Consider the following 15,432-nt stretch of genomic DNA (forward strand, 5'->3'; position numbering starts at 1 on the left):
CTGCTCTGGATTGCATCCGGGAGACTCTATGTAATATGTTTGCTTGATTAATAAAGGCCGACGTTCTCTAAAAAAACCATTCGAAGCCAAGCATGCTTAACTTTGGGGTTCAGGATCACCGTCACTGAAATCGCATTACATGTACCGCCAAGCCTGTGTGTGAAGGAAATCGTAGACACACACAGTTGCAGAATAAACACGGCACAACCGTGGAGATGCCTTCGGCTTCGTCGGCGGTGGGGAGGCTGCAGGCGGCGGCGCAGGACGCCGCCAACTCCTCCTCCTCCTCCTCCTCCTCACGCTCTGCCTTCTCCGACCAGCTCCTCGTGCCCAGGGAGGCAGGGTACGTCCGACCTCCCCCCCTCCCCCCTCCCCCTCCTCTGATTTGAAATTCGATCGATGTGCCCTGTTTTGGCTCGCTCGCCCGGTAGATTACTTCGATTTGGGGGCGGGTTTCGCGGTATGCTGAGATGCTTATACTGTCCGATGTAGCACCGCATGTTTTCTCCATGGCTATCATCAGAGATGAAAGCTTGACTAAACGAGTCAAGGTGATTTGATCTGTAATAAATATTTGTGGCAGGGAAAAGCTTCAGTTATGTCATTATGTGTATGGTTGGACAACCCAATTATTCGACTTCTGTATATTTAGGGTGTCTATATGACATTTCTTGATCCATATGGTGCTATATAGCGTTCTGCATCTTAACCGATGCCAAACCGCAAACCTGAGAACAAGAATTAGGCACATGTATTTGCGGTCTGTGCCGTTCTCAGCATTTTCAGCTTCCAGTCTGTGCCGTTCTCAGAATCAAGTCACTGTGGCGTTTTTGGTGGATCTCTCTTGCTGTGTTTGTCTGATCCATGGCAGCCATACTTGAATCTTTGCTTGCATCATGTGCCAGTAAGTTGCAAAATAGCATTACAGATGAGGCCATACTAATCCTTGGGGTGGAAGAAGAACTCAGAGAAGTATTGCGAAGAGTAGAACTAATACAATGTTGTACTCCCTCCGTCCGAAAATACTTGTTGGAGAAATTGATAGAAATGGATGTATCTAGAACTGTAATAAGTCTAGATACATTCATCTCTGGGACAAGTATTTCCGGACGGAGGGAGTATATAAGATGCTGAGAAAAGGAGGACAAAAGAGCTAGCGGTGAACAATTGGCTTGGTCAACTAAGAGATGTTATGTATGATGTTGATGAAATCATGGCTAGATGTAAAGGAAGCAAGCTACTGCCTGACGATCCTTCATCATCATCAAGCAAATCGGCTGCATGTAAAGGCGTCTCAGTTTACTCTTGCTTTTGTAACATCTGGTCACACCGTGATGTCGATGTTCGGATTAGAAGCCTCAACAAAAAATAGAAAACATTTTAAAGGACATGGTATTCTTAACACTCAACACTGGTATGCAGCCTACCAGAAATGGTCCAACATCAAAACTAATAAGAAGCTCCAACCTTGTTGAGCCCAACCTTGTGGGGAAGAAGATCATATATTCTAGCAAGAACCTGGTGGACTTAGTTGTTGCACATAAGGAAAGTAAGTCTTACAAGCTTGCTATTGTTGGAACTGGAGGAGATGGTAAGACAACACTAGCCCAGAAAATATACAATAACCAAAAAAATTAAAGGAAGCTTCAAGGTGCAAGCATGGATTTGTGTTTCACAAGACTACAATGAAGTAACTCTTCTTAAAGAGGTTCTCCGGAATATTGGTGTGCATCATGAGCAAGGTGAAACCATAACAGAGCTCCAGAGGAAGCTTGCAGAAACTATTGAAGGGAAGAGTTTCTTTCTAGTTCTAGATAATGTCTGGCATTCCAATGTATGGATGGATCTATTAAGGCCTGCATTACATGAAACAACATCCAGAGTAATATTGGTAACCACACGAGATGATCAAATTACAAGGAGAATAGGTGTTGAACATACCCATCAAGTTGATCTCATGTCAGTCGAGGTGGGATGGAAGCTACTTTGGAAGAGCATGAATATTGAGGAAGAGAAAGAAGTGCAGAATTTAAGAAACATAGGGATTGAGATTGTTCGTAAATGTGGTCACCTCCCTCTTGCAATCAAGGTTACCGCTAGTGCTTTGGCAAGCAGAGATCTAACAGAGAATGAGTGGAAAAAGTATTTGGGGAAATATGTTGGTTCCCATAGCATGCTCTCTGATGAAATAGGAGGAGCTCTGTATCTAAGCTATGATGAATTGTCGCATCGTCTGAAACAATGTTTCCTTTATTGTGCTTTGTATGTTGAAGATTCTATCATTGAGCGTGAAGAAGTTACCTGGTTATGGATTGCTGAAGGCTTCATCGAGGAGCAGCAAGGCCAACTACTAGAAGAGACAGCAGAACAGTACTACTACGAGCTAATACATCGGAATCTCCTCCAGCAAAATAGGTTCATTTTTGACCAGGTTCAATGCAAAATGCATGACCTCTTAAGACAGCTTGCTCGTAATATATCAAGAGAAGAATGTTTTATTGGAGATGTTGAAACATAAAGGGGTGAAAATATGTCAAAACTTAGACGTGTTACTACTTTCAGTAAGAAGGATAAGTTAGTGTTACCTAGAGTGGATAAGGTGGATATTAAGGTGAGGACTTTCTTAACTGTTAAGGGTCCATGGAGAATTGAGGGTACATTGTTCAAGAGATTTCTGCTTCTTCGTGTTTTGGTACTGAATTACACACTTGTACAAAGCATTCCAGGCTATATAGGAAAATTGATACATCTACGTCTACTTAATCTGGATTATACTGGCATATCTTGTCTTCCGGAATCCGTTGGCTCCCTAAAGAACCTTCAAGTACTGAGCTTGAGATGGTGTTATTATCTGCATAGTTCTCCTTTGGCAATGATCCTGCTGTGCAGTTTTAAGATTCCTTGATCTTTTTGTCACAGAAGTAAATCAGGTTCCAAAAGGCATTGGGAAATTGAAGCTCCTCACTTATTTAGGAGATTATCATGTTGGTGATGGAAGTGCTAATGCTGTTATACTATTGGTGGTGGAAGTTTTCACTCATTTACGCGATTATCCCGTTGGTGGTGGAAGTGATAATGATGTTGTACAGGATGGATGGAAGTTGGAAGAGTTGTCTTCTTTGTCACATATGAGGTATCTTTCTCTTGTTAAATTGGAAAGAGCAGCTCACAACAGTAGAAATGCAGTACTTATGGACAAAAGGCACCTACGAAAACTAACACTAGAGTGGACTGAAAGTGGAGGGGGGTCATATTCAAAAGAAGATGTTGGTAATACTGAGAAGGTCTTTGAGCAGCTAATACCTCCGCACAACCTGGAATTCCTATGTATTTTCCAATTCTTTGGTCAACAGTATCCCACCTGGTTTGGTACCACCTGTTTGTCTTCATTAATGTCCTTGATCCTCAAAGGTGTACAATCATGTGTGCATCTTCCACCCATTGGGAAGCTACCAAACTTGAAATATCCGAGAATTGATGGAGCATATGCAGTTACCAAGGTTGGACCTGAATTTGTCGGTTGCAAGAAGGGTGATCCTGTATGTGATGAGTTGGTTGCTTTCCCTAAAATTGAATGGTTGATCTTCACGGATATGCCCAACTGGGAGGAGTGGTCTTTTTTTGAGGAAGAAGTTGTTGCTGCTGACGTAAGGGGAGAGGATGGAGGTGCTGAGATCCGAAAAGAGGATGCGCAATCTGCAAGTTTGCAACTGTTTCCCCATTTGGTGTTGTTGCTGTTGGGGAACGTAGTAATTTCAAAAAAAATCCTACGCACACGCAAGATCATGGTGATGCGTAGCAACGAGAGGGGAGAGTGAGTCCACGTACCCTCGTAGACCGAAAGCGGAAGCGTTATGACAACACGGTTGATGTAGTCGTACGTCTTCACGATCCGACCGATCCAAGCACCGAACGTATGGCACCTCTGAGTTCAGCAGACGTTCAGCTCGATGACGACCCCCAGACTCCGATCCAGCAGGGTGTCGGGGATGAGTTCCGTCAGCATGACGGCGTGGTGACGATGATGATGTTCTACCGACGCAGGGCTTCGCCTAAGCACCGCAACGATATGACCGAGGTGGAATATGGTGGAGGGGGCACCGCACATGGCTAAGGAACGATCACGAAGATCAACTTGTGTGTCTAGAGGTCCCCCCTGCCCCCATATATAAAGGAGGGAGGGGGAGGTGCGGCCGGCCCCCTAGGGGTGCGCCTGGAGGAGTCCTACTCCCACCGGGAGTAGGACTCCCCCCTCTTGCCTTGGTGGAGAAGGAAAGGGGGGAGGGGAAAGAGCAAAGGGGGCGCCCCCCCCCCCCCCCCTTGTCCTATTCGGACTAGGGGGAGAGGGGGCGCACGACCTGCCCTGGCCGGCCCTCCTCTTCTCCCTCATGGCCCATGTAGGCCCATTAACCCCCGGGGGGGGGGGTTCCAGTAACCCCCCGGTACTCCGGAAAAATCCCGATTTCTCCCGGAACGATTCCGTTATCCAAATATAGGCTTCCAATATATCAATCTTTATGTCTCGACCATTTCGAGACTCCTCGTCATGTCCGTGATCACATCCGGGACTCCGAACAACCTTCGGTACGTCAAAACATATAAACTCATAATGAAACTGTCATCGTAACTTTAAGCGTGCGGACCCTACGGGTTCGAGAACTATGTAGACATGACCTAGAACTGTTTCCGGTCAATAACCAATAGCGGAACCTGGATGCTCATATTGGCTCCTACATATTCTACGAAGATCTTTATCGGTCAAACCGCATAACAACATACGTTGTTCCCTTTGTCATCGGTATGTTACTTGCCCGAGGTTCGATCGTCGGTATCCAATACCTAGTTCAATCTCGTTACCGGCAAGTCTCTTTACTCGTTTCGTAATACATCATCTCACAACTAACTCATTAGTTGTAATGCTTGCAAGGCTTAAGTGATGTGCATTACCGAGAGGGCCCAGAGATACCTCTCTGACAATTGGAGTGACAAATCCTAATCTCGAAATATGCCAACCCAACATGTACCTTTGGAGACACTTGTAGAGCTCCTTTATAATCACCCAGTTACGTTGTGACGTTTGGTAGCACACAAAGTGTTCCTCCGGTAAACGGGAGTTGCATAATCTCATAGTCATAGGAACATGTATAAGTCATGAAGTAAGCAATAGCAACATACTAAACGATCAAGTGCTAAGCTAACGGAATGGGTCAAGTCAATCACATCATTCTCCTAATGATGTGATCCCGTTAATCAAATGACAACTCTTTTGTCCATGGCTAGGAAACATAACCATCTTTGATAAACGAGCTAGTCAAGTAGAGGCATACTAGTGACACTATGTTTGTCTATGTATTCACACATGTATTATGTTTCCGGTTAATACAATTCTAGCATGAATAATAAAAATTTATCATGAAATAAGGAAATAAATAATAACTTTATTATTGCCTCTAGGGCATATTTCCTTCAGTCTCCCACTTGCACTAGAGTCAATAATCTAGTTCACATCACCATGTGATTTAACACCAATATTCACATCTGTATGTTATTAATATCCATAGTTCACATCATCATGTGATCAACACCCAAAGGGTTTACTAGAGTCAATAATCTAGTTCACATCGCTATGTGATTAACACCCAAAGAGTACTAAGGTATGATCATGTTTTGCTCGTGAGATAAGTTTAGTCAACGGGTCTATCACATTCAGAGCCATATGTATTTTGCAAATATTCTATGTCTTCAATGCTCTGCACGGAGCTACTCTAGCTAATTGCTTCCACTTTCAATATGTATCCAGATTGAGACTTAGAGTCATCTGGATTAGTGTAAAAGTTTGCATCGATGTAACTTTTACGACGAACTCTTTTATCACCTCCATAATCGAGAAACATCTCCTTAGTCCTCACTAAGGATATTCTTGACCAATGTCCAGTGATCTACTCCTAGATCACTATTGTACTCCCTTGCCAAACCAGGGCAGAGTATACAATAGGTCTGGTCCATAGCATGGCATACTTTTATAGAACCTATTACTGATGCATAGGGAATGACTTTCATTCTCTTTCTATTTTCTGCCGTGGTCGGGATTTGAGTCTTACTCAATTTCATACCTTTGCAACACTGGCAAGAACTCTTTCTTTGACTGTTCCATTTTGAACTATTTCAAAATCTTGTCAAGGTATGTACTCATTGGAAATCTTATCAAGCGTCTTGATCAATCTCAATAAATCTTGATGCTCAATATGTAAGTAGCTTTACTGAGGTCTTTCTTTTTAAAGAACTCCTTTAAAATACTCCTTTATGCTTTCCAGAAAAAGTTCTACATCATTTCTGATCAACAATATGTTACTCACATGTATTTATCAGAAAGGCGGTAGTGCTCCCACTCACTTTATTGTAAATACAGGCCTTTCCAAAAGTCTGTATAAAACCATATGCTTTGATCAACTCATCAAAGCGTATATTCCAACTCCGAGATGCTTGCACCAGTCCATTGATGGATCACTGGAGCTTTCACATTTTGTTAGCACCTTTAGGATTACCAAAACCTTCTGTTTGCATCAGATACAACTCTTCTTTAAAAAATCCATTAAGGAATGCAGTTTTGACATCCATTTGCCAGATTTCATAAAATGTGGCAATTGCTAACATGATTCGGACAGAATTAAGAATCGATAGGGGTGAGAAAATCTCATCGTATTCAACACATTGAACTTGTCAAAAACCTTTCGCAACAAGTCGAGCTTAGTAGATAGTAACACTGCTATCAGTGTCCGTCTTCCTCTTGAAGATCCATTTATTTAACATGGCTTGCTGATCATCGAGCAAGTCAATCAAAGTCCATACTTTGTTCTCATACATGGATCATATCTCAGATTTTATGGCCTCAAGCCATTTCGCGGAATCTGGGCTCATCATCGCTTCCTCATAGTTCGTAGGTTCATCATGGTCTAGTAACATGACTTCTAGAACATGATTACCATACCACTCTGGTGCGGATCTTACTCTGGAAGACCTACGAGGTTTGGTAGCAACTTGATCTGAAGTTTCATGATCATCATCATTAACTTCCTCACTAATTGGTGTAGGAATCATTGGAACTGATTTCTGTGATGAACTACTTTCCAATAAGGGAGAAGGTACAATTTCCTCATCAAGTTCTACTTTCCTCCCACTCACTTCTTTCGAGAGAAACTTCTTCTCTAGAAAGGATCCATCTTAGCAACGAATAACTTGCCTTCGGATCTATGATAGAAGGAGTACCCAATAGTTACCTTTGGGTATTCTATGAAGACGCACTTCTCCGATTTGGGTTCGAGCTTATCAGGTTGAAACTTTTTCACATAAGCATCGCAGCCCCAAACTTTAAGAAACGATAACTTTGGTTTCTTGCCAAACCACAATTCATAAGGCGTCGTCTCAACGGATTTTGATGGTGCCCTATTTAAAGTGAATGCAACTGTCTCTAATGCATAAACCCAAAACGATAGTGGTAAACCGATAAGAGACATCATAGGTCGCACAATATCCAATAAAGTGCGGTTACGATGTTCGGACACACCATAATGTTGTGGTGTTCCAGGTGGTGTGAACTGTGAAACTATTCCACATTGTTTTATATGAAGGCCAAACTCGTAACTCAAATATTCTCCTCCACGATCAGATCGTAGAAACTTGATTTTCTTGTTACGATAATTCTCCACTTCACTCTTAAATTCTTTGAACTTTTCAAATGTTTCAGACTTCTGTTTCATTAAGTAGATATACTCATATCTGCTCAAATCATCTTGTGAAGGTCAGAAAATAACGATACCCACCACGAGCATCAACACTCATTGGACCGCATACATCAGTATGTATTATTTCCAATAAGTCACTAGCTCGTTCCATTGTTCCGGAGAACGGAGTTTTAGTCATCTTGCCCATAAGGCACGGTTCGCAAGCATCAAATGATTCATAATCAAATGATTCAAAAAATCCATCTTTATGGAGTATCTTCATGCGCTTTATATCGATATGACCCAAACGGCAATGCCACAAATATGTTGCACTATCATTATCAACTTTGCATCTTTTGGCATCAATATTATGAATATGTGTATCATCATGATCAAGATTCAATAAACCATCAACATTGGGTGTATGACCATAGAAGGTTTTATTCATGTAAACAGAATAAAAATTTATTCTCTGTCTTAGATGAATAATCGTATTGCAATAAACATGATCTAATCATATTTATGCTCAAAGCAAACACCAAATAACATTTATTTAGGTTCAACACTAATATCAAAAATATATGGAGTGTATGATGATGATCATATCAATCTTGGAAGCACTTCCAGCACACATCGTTACTTCACCCCCAACTAGTCTCTGTTTATTCTGTATCTCCTGTTTCGAGTCACTAAGTTTTAGCAACCGAACAAGTATCAAATACTCAGGGGCTACTATAAAAACTAGTAAGGTACACATCAATAACTTGTATATCAAATATACCCTTGTTCACTTTGCCATCCTTCTTATCCACCAAATATTCAGGGCATTTCCGCTTCTAGTGACCATTTCCTTTGCAGTATAATCACTCAGTTTCAGGCTTTGGTCCAGCTTTGGGCTTCTTTGCGGGAGTGACAACTTGCTTGCCATTCTTCTTGAAGTTCCCTTTCTTTCCCTTTGCCCTTTTCTAGAAACTAGTGGTCTTGTCAATCATCAACACTTGATGCTCTTTTCTTGATTTCTACCTTCGTCGATTACAGCATCACGAAGAGCTCGGGAATCATTTTTGTCATCCCTTGCATTATAGTTCATCACGAAGTTCCAGTAACTTGGTGATGGTGACTAGAGAATTCTGCCAATCACTATCTTATCTGGAAGATTAACTCCCACTTGATTCAAGCGATTGTAGTACTTAGACAATCTAAGTACTTGCTCACTAGTTGAGCAATTCTCCTCCATCTTTTAGGCGAAGTATTTGTCAAAGGTCTCATACCTCTTGACACGGGCATGAGTCTGAAATACCAATTTCATCTCTTGAAACATCTTATATGTTCCATGACGTTTCAAAAACTTTTTTGTAGTCCCGGTTCTAGGCCATAAAGCATGGTGCACAAAACTATCAAGTAGTCATCATATTGAGCTAGCCAAACGTTCATAACGTCTGCATCTGCTCCTGCAATAGGTCTATCACCTAGCGGTGCATCAAGGACATAATTCTTCTGTGCAGCAACGAGGATAATCCTCAGATCACGGATCGTATCCGCATCATTGCTACTAACATCTTTCAACATAGTTTTCTCTAGGAACACATATAAAAACATAGGGAAGCAAAAACATAGGGAAGCAACAACGCGAGCTATTGATCTACAACATAATTTGCAAAATACTACCAGGACTAAGTTCATGATAAATTAAAGTTCAATTAATCATATTACTTAAGAACTCCCACTTAGACAGACATCTGTATAGTCATCTAAGTGATCACGTGATCCAAATCAACTAAACCATGTCCGATCATCACGTGAGATGGAGTAGTTTTCAATGGTGAACATCACTATGTTGATCATATCTACTATATGATTCATGTTCAACCTTTCGGTCTCCGTGTTCCGAGGCCATATCTGAGTATGCTAGGCTCGTCAAGTTTAACCTGAGTATTCCGCGTGTGCAACTGTTTTCCACCCGTTGTATTTGAACGTAGAGCCTATCACACCCGATCATCACGTGGTGTCTCGGCACGAAGAACTTTCGCAACGGTGCATACTCAGGGAGAACACTTCTTGATAATTTAGTGAGAGATCATCTTAAAATGCTACCGTCAATCAAAGCAAGATAAGATGCATAAAGGATAAACATCACATGCAATCAATATAAGTGATATGATATGGCCATCATCATCTTGTGCTTGTGATCTCCATCTTCGAAGCACCGTCGTGATCACCATCGTCACCGGCGCGACACCTTGATCTCCATCATAGCATCGTTGTCGTTACGCCATCTATTGCTTCTACGACTATCGCTACCGCTTAGTGATAAAGTAAAGCAATTACAAGGCGTTTCCATTTCATACAATAAAGCGACAACCATATGGCTCCAGCCAGTTGCCGATAACTTTGGTTACAAAACATGATCATCTCATACAATAAAATATAGCATCACGTCTTGACCATATCACATCACAACATGCCCTGCAAAAACAAGTTAGACATCCTCTACTTTGTTGTTGCAAATTTTACGTGGCTGCTACGGGCTGAGCAAGAACCATTCTTACCTACGCATTAAAACCACAACGATAGTTCGTCAAGTTAGTGTTGTTTTAACCTTCGCAAGGACCGGGCGTAGCCACACTCAGTTCAACTAAAGTTGGAGAAACAGACACCCGCTAGTCACCTGTGTGCAAAGCACGGTGGTAAAACCAGTCTCGCGTAAGCATACGCATAATATCGGTCCGGGCCGCTTCATCCAACAATACCGCCGAACCAAAGTATGACATGCTGGTAAGCAGTATGACTTGTATCGCCCACAACTCACTTGTGTTCTACTCGTGCATATAACATCAACGCATAAAACCTAGGCTCGGATGCCACTGTTGGGGAACGTAGTAATTTCAAAAAAAATCCTACGCACACGCAAGATCATGGTGATGCATAGCAACGAGAGGGGAGAGTGAGTCCACATACCCTCGTAGACCGAAAGTGGAAGCGTTATGACAACGCGGTTGATGTAGTCATACGTCTTCACGATCCGACCGATCCAAGCACCAAACGTACGGCACCTCCGAGTTCAGCACACGTTCAGCTCGATGACGATCCCCGGACTCCGATCCAGCAGGGTGTCGGGGATGAGTTCCGTAAGCACGATGACGCGGTGACGATGATGATGTTCTACCGACGCAGGGCTTCGCCTAAGCACCGCAACGATATGACCGAGGTGGAATATGGTGGAGGGGGGCACCGCACACGGCTAAGGAACGACCACGAAGATCAACTTGTGTGTCTAGAGGTGCCCCCCTGCCCTCGTATATAAAGGAGGGAGGGGGAGGTGCGGCCGGCCCCCTAGGGGTGCGCCTGGAGGAGTCCTACTCCCACCGGGAGTAGGACTCCCCCCTCTTGCCTTGGTGGAGAAGGAAAGGGGAGAGGGGAAAGAGGAAAGGGGGGCGCCCCCCCCCCTCCTTGTCCTATTCGGACTAGGGGGAGAGGGAGCGCGCGACCTGCCCTGGCTGGCCCTCCTCTTCTCCCTCATGGCCCATGTAGGCCCATTAACCCCCCCGGGGGGGGGGTTCCGGTAACCCCCCAGTACTCTGAACAAATCCCGATTTCTCCCGGAACGATTCCGTTAACCAAATATAGGCTTCCAATATATCAATCTTTATGTCTCGACCATTTCGAGACTCCTTGTCATCTCCGTGATCACATCCGGGACTCCGAACAACCTTCGGTACATCAAAACATATAAACTCATAATGAAACTGTCATCGTAACTTTAAGCGTGCGGACCCTACGGGTTCGAGAACTATGTAGACATGACCTAGAACTGTTTCCGGTCAATAACCAATAGCGGAACCTGGATGCTCATATTGGCTCCTACATATTCTACGAAGATCTTTATCGGTCAAACCGCATAACAACATACGTTGTTCCCTTTGTCATCGGTATGTTACTTGCCCGAGGTTCGATCGTCGGTATCCAATACCTAGTTCAATCTCATTACCGGCAAGTCTCTTTACTCGTTTCGTAATACATCATCTCACAACTAACTCATTAGTTGTAATGCTTGCAAGGCTTAAGTGATGTGCATTACCGAGAGGGCCCAGAGATACCTCTCCGACAATCGGAGTGACAAATCCTAATCTCGAAATACGCCAACCCAACATGTACCTTCGGAGACACTTGTAGAGCTCCTTTATAATCACCTAGTTACGTTGTGACGTTTGGTAGCACACAAAGTGGTCCTCCGGTAAACGGGAGTTGCCTAATCTCATAGTCATAGGAACATGTATACGTCATGAAGAAAGCAATAGCAACATACTAAACGATCAAGTGCTAAGCTAACGGAATGGGTCAAGTCAATCACATCATTCTCCTAATGATGTGATCCCATTAATCAAATGACAACTCTTTTGTCCATGGCTAGGAAACATAACCATCTTTGATAAACGAGCTAGTCAAGTAGAGGCATACTAGTGACACTATGTTTGTCTATGTATTCACACATGTATTATGTTTCCGGTTAATACAATTCTAGCATGAATAATAAACATTTATCATGAAATAAGTAAATAAATAATAACTTTATTATTGCCTCTAGGGCATATTTCCTTCAGTTGCAGCTCATGGATTGCCCAAAGCTGAGGGATCTGCCGCCACAGCTTGGAGAGGACACCGCCTGTTTGAAGGAGCTCGGTTTAAGTGGACTAAACAACTTGAAGGCTGTGGAGGACCGCCCAGTGCTCTCTGAGCACCTTGTTATTGTGAATTGTGAAGGCCTGGAAAGGATCTGCAACGTCCCTCAAGTGACAGAGCTGCGTGTAGGTGGTTGTCCAAACTTAAGCCATGTAGAGGGATTGGGCAGTTTGCAGCGGTTGGGGCTGGGCAAGGATATGCAAGAGATCTCTTCCTGCTGGGTGCCTGGGCTTCAGGAGCAGCACCAGCGACTTCATGGTGAAGACCTGGATGTCTACACGTGGCTTTAGATGGCACAAGGTTTATATGAACACTGCATACTGACCTCTTATTTAGACAAACTATACCCCAGTTGTGTATGTGACTAGGGCAAGCCTACAAAACTGTAGCTATATACTCGTGCTAGATATCAGCAAGTACAAACTGTACCGACTTGTTTGTGATTTTGTTCTTGCTTTGCCCACAGGAGAACATTAATAACTTAAACAATACATTTGGTGTGGTGTATGCCTCAGTCTTACGTACGTAACTACATTAAGTGCTTGTCAATTGCCATAGATATACTTATTATTTCAGTCTGTTTTGTTGGCAGCGTAGGACTGACGGCATGGTTCGCATGATGATGTTGGGATCCTGTCAATGTTGAAGATGGCGCAAGTATCATGATGGATATGTAGCGAGCTATTGAAGAAAGAAATTGTCCTGTTTTCCTCCGGGCATGTGCCCTGGAAATACTGTATCAAGTTTCGTTTTGTTTACAACTTAGCCACGTGATGGAAGTGCCTTTCTACGCATTTCCTATCTATGATATCGATAAGTCAAGATTTGACGTATGCTTGAAAAAAAAGTTTTGTTTTGTTTATTTCTGAATTTGGGCCAGAGGCCTTTTGCTGTACTGAATCTACTGCCTGTGTGGTATTGTTTCACTTATTTATTTCTGAACTTGGGGCTAGTGGCATTTGCTGTACTAAACCAGTGTGGCATGATGATATCGTTCTTTTAATTGAACCGGTGCATTTCGCTTTGGCATAATCTTTTTCTTTGAATGGAATCGATGAATTTCGTTTTATTTTGTTTCTGAACTTGGGCCTGAGGCTTTGCCTGTGTAACCTGTACGGCCAAACCTGTGTAAATGACCTGGCCACGAAAGAACATCATTTTTGTCACTGTATAATAAACATGCATGTGTTATATTGGAGCCTCAAACTAAAGTGTGAGGAGAAAATCATGACCAAATAATATATACTGTATGTATGTAGGTTGTTGCAGGAAGTGGCGGATGACGACGATGCCAAACTGACACTGCTGCAGAGTAAGGATGGCACAAATGCATCAAAGGTAGCTACTGCCTAGCTCCGGGAGCACAACCAAGGCAGGAGATACCTTTTGCCGGAGCTCGTGAGCGAATGGTGAAAGGCGACTACCACTAATAGAAAAAGGCCTAATATGAATCACAATAGTCCCGGTTTGTAACAAAATCGGCACTAATGTGATCATTAGTGCCGGTCCAAACGGCTAGGGGAGCGGAGATCATTAGTACCGGTTCGTGGCGACCCGTTAGCGTGCCACGAACCGGTACTAAAGTGGTTGTTGCAGGCTGTGGTCAGGTTGGGGGCCCACCAGCACCTTTAGTACCGGTTCGTACCACAAACCGGTACTAGAGGTTCCTAGTTGACAATGGTTTTTTAGTCCCACCTTGCTCTGCTAACAGAGTTTTTACCACCTTAAATATGTTACTTCTCAAATTATCACAACCACTTGGTCTTCATTGAACTTTATGTGTAGAATTTGTGGCCGCAATATGATTCTTCTCTGGTTCCTATCGGAGGGGACTCATATTGACAATTCAGATTGTACACAAAAAGATCATTGATGATCAATGTATTTTTGATGTATTTCTCTGTAGCAGTAGCACGTTTTGTCTGAAAGGCAATACTGATCTATATATTTTTATGTATATTTTTACATGTTTACACAAGAGCCGGTTTGAACTGGACAATCTTTTTCGAAGTATCAGGGATTCAGACGAAAACTCATCTGTTACACCGGCTATTCAATATTTTAATAACTTAATACAACTTCGGACTTTTTTTGTGTTCAGATGCAGAATTCAATCCACGTCATCAATTTTCAACCCTTTCTGACATAATTTGCTATTTTCGATGCATTTACTGATTTGTTTTTAGAGCTAAATCACCGTGAAAGTGAAAAGCACTGCAAAATGAACTCTGAAAAGGTTGAAACTTGGCAAGGTATCATTATTTCACCCGCATAGCATGTGCAAAAAAGTAGAGAGGGTTCCGGTAAAAACTGGATGCACTTCGTGTACAAACTGGACAATCTCTTACGAAGTATCAGGGTTTCGGACGAAAACTCATCTGTTATACCGGCTATTCAATATTTTAATAACTTAGTACAACTCCGGACTTTTTTTTGCGTACAGATGCACAATTCAAATCCATGTCATCAACTTCAGCCCTTTCTGACATAATTTGCTATTTTCGATACAGTTACTAATTTGTTTTCAGAGTTAAATCACCGTGAAAGTGAAAAACACCGCAAAATGAACTCTGAAAAGGTTGAAACTTGACAAGGTATCATCATTTCATCCGCATATCATGCATGTGCAAAAAAGTAGAGAGGGTTACAGCAAAAAATGGATGCACTTCGTGTACAAACTGGACAATCTCTTACGAAGTATCAGGGTTTCGGACGAAAACTCATCTGTTACACCGGCTATTCAATATTTTAATAACTTAGTACAACTCCGGATTTTTTTTACATTCAGATGAACAATTCAAATCCACGCCATCAACTTTCAACCCTTTGTGACATAATTTGTTATTTTTGATGCATTTATTGATTTGTTTTCAGAGCTAAATCACTGTGAAAGTGAAAAGCACTACAAAATGAACTGAAAAATCACTACAAATATGAATATAATGATTAAAGACACTAATATTAAACATAAGAAACTCTAAATACAGCAAAAAACTACTCACAAATAAATAGAAGAAAATATATAAACCAC

The 15,432-nt window shown here is 42.3% G+C and overlaps 1 pseudogene; it reads left to right on the forward strand.

The window, feature by feature from the left end:
* The first annotated feature begins 864 nt into the window (after nucleotides 1-864).
* Nucleotides 865-12,712, forward strand: LOC119280789 (annotated as a pseudogene).
* The last annotated feature ends 2,720 nt before the right edge of the window (nucleotides 12,713-15,432 follow it).

Source organism: Triticum dicoccoides, chromosome 3B (assembly GCF_002162155.2).
Source record: "Triticum dicoccoides isolate Atlit2015 ecotype Zavitan chromosome 3B, WEW_v2.0, whole genome shotgun sequence".
NCBI classification, from domain to species: Eukaryota; Viridiplantae; Streptophyta; class Magnoliopsida; order Poales; family Poaceae; genus Triticum; species Triticum dicoccoides.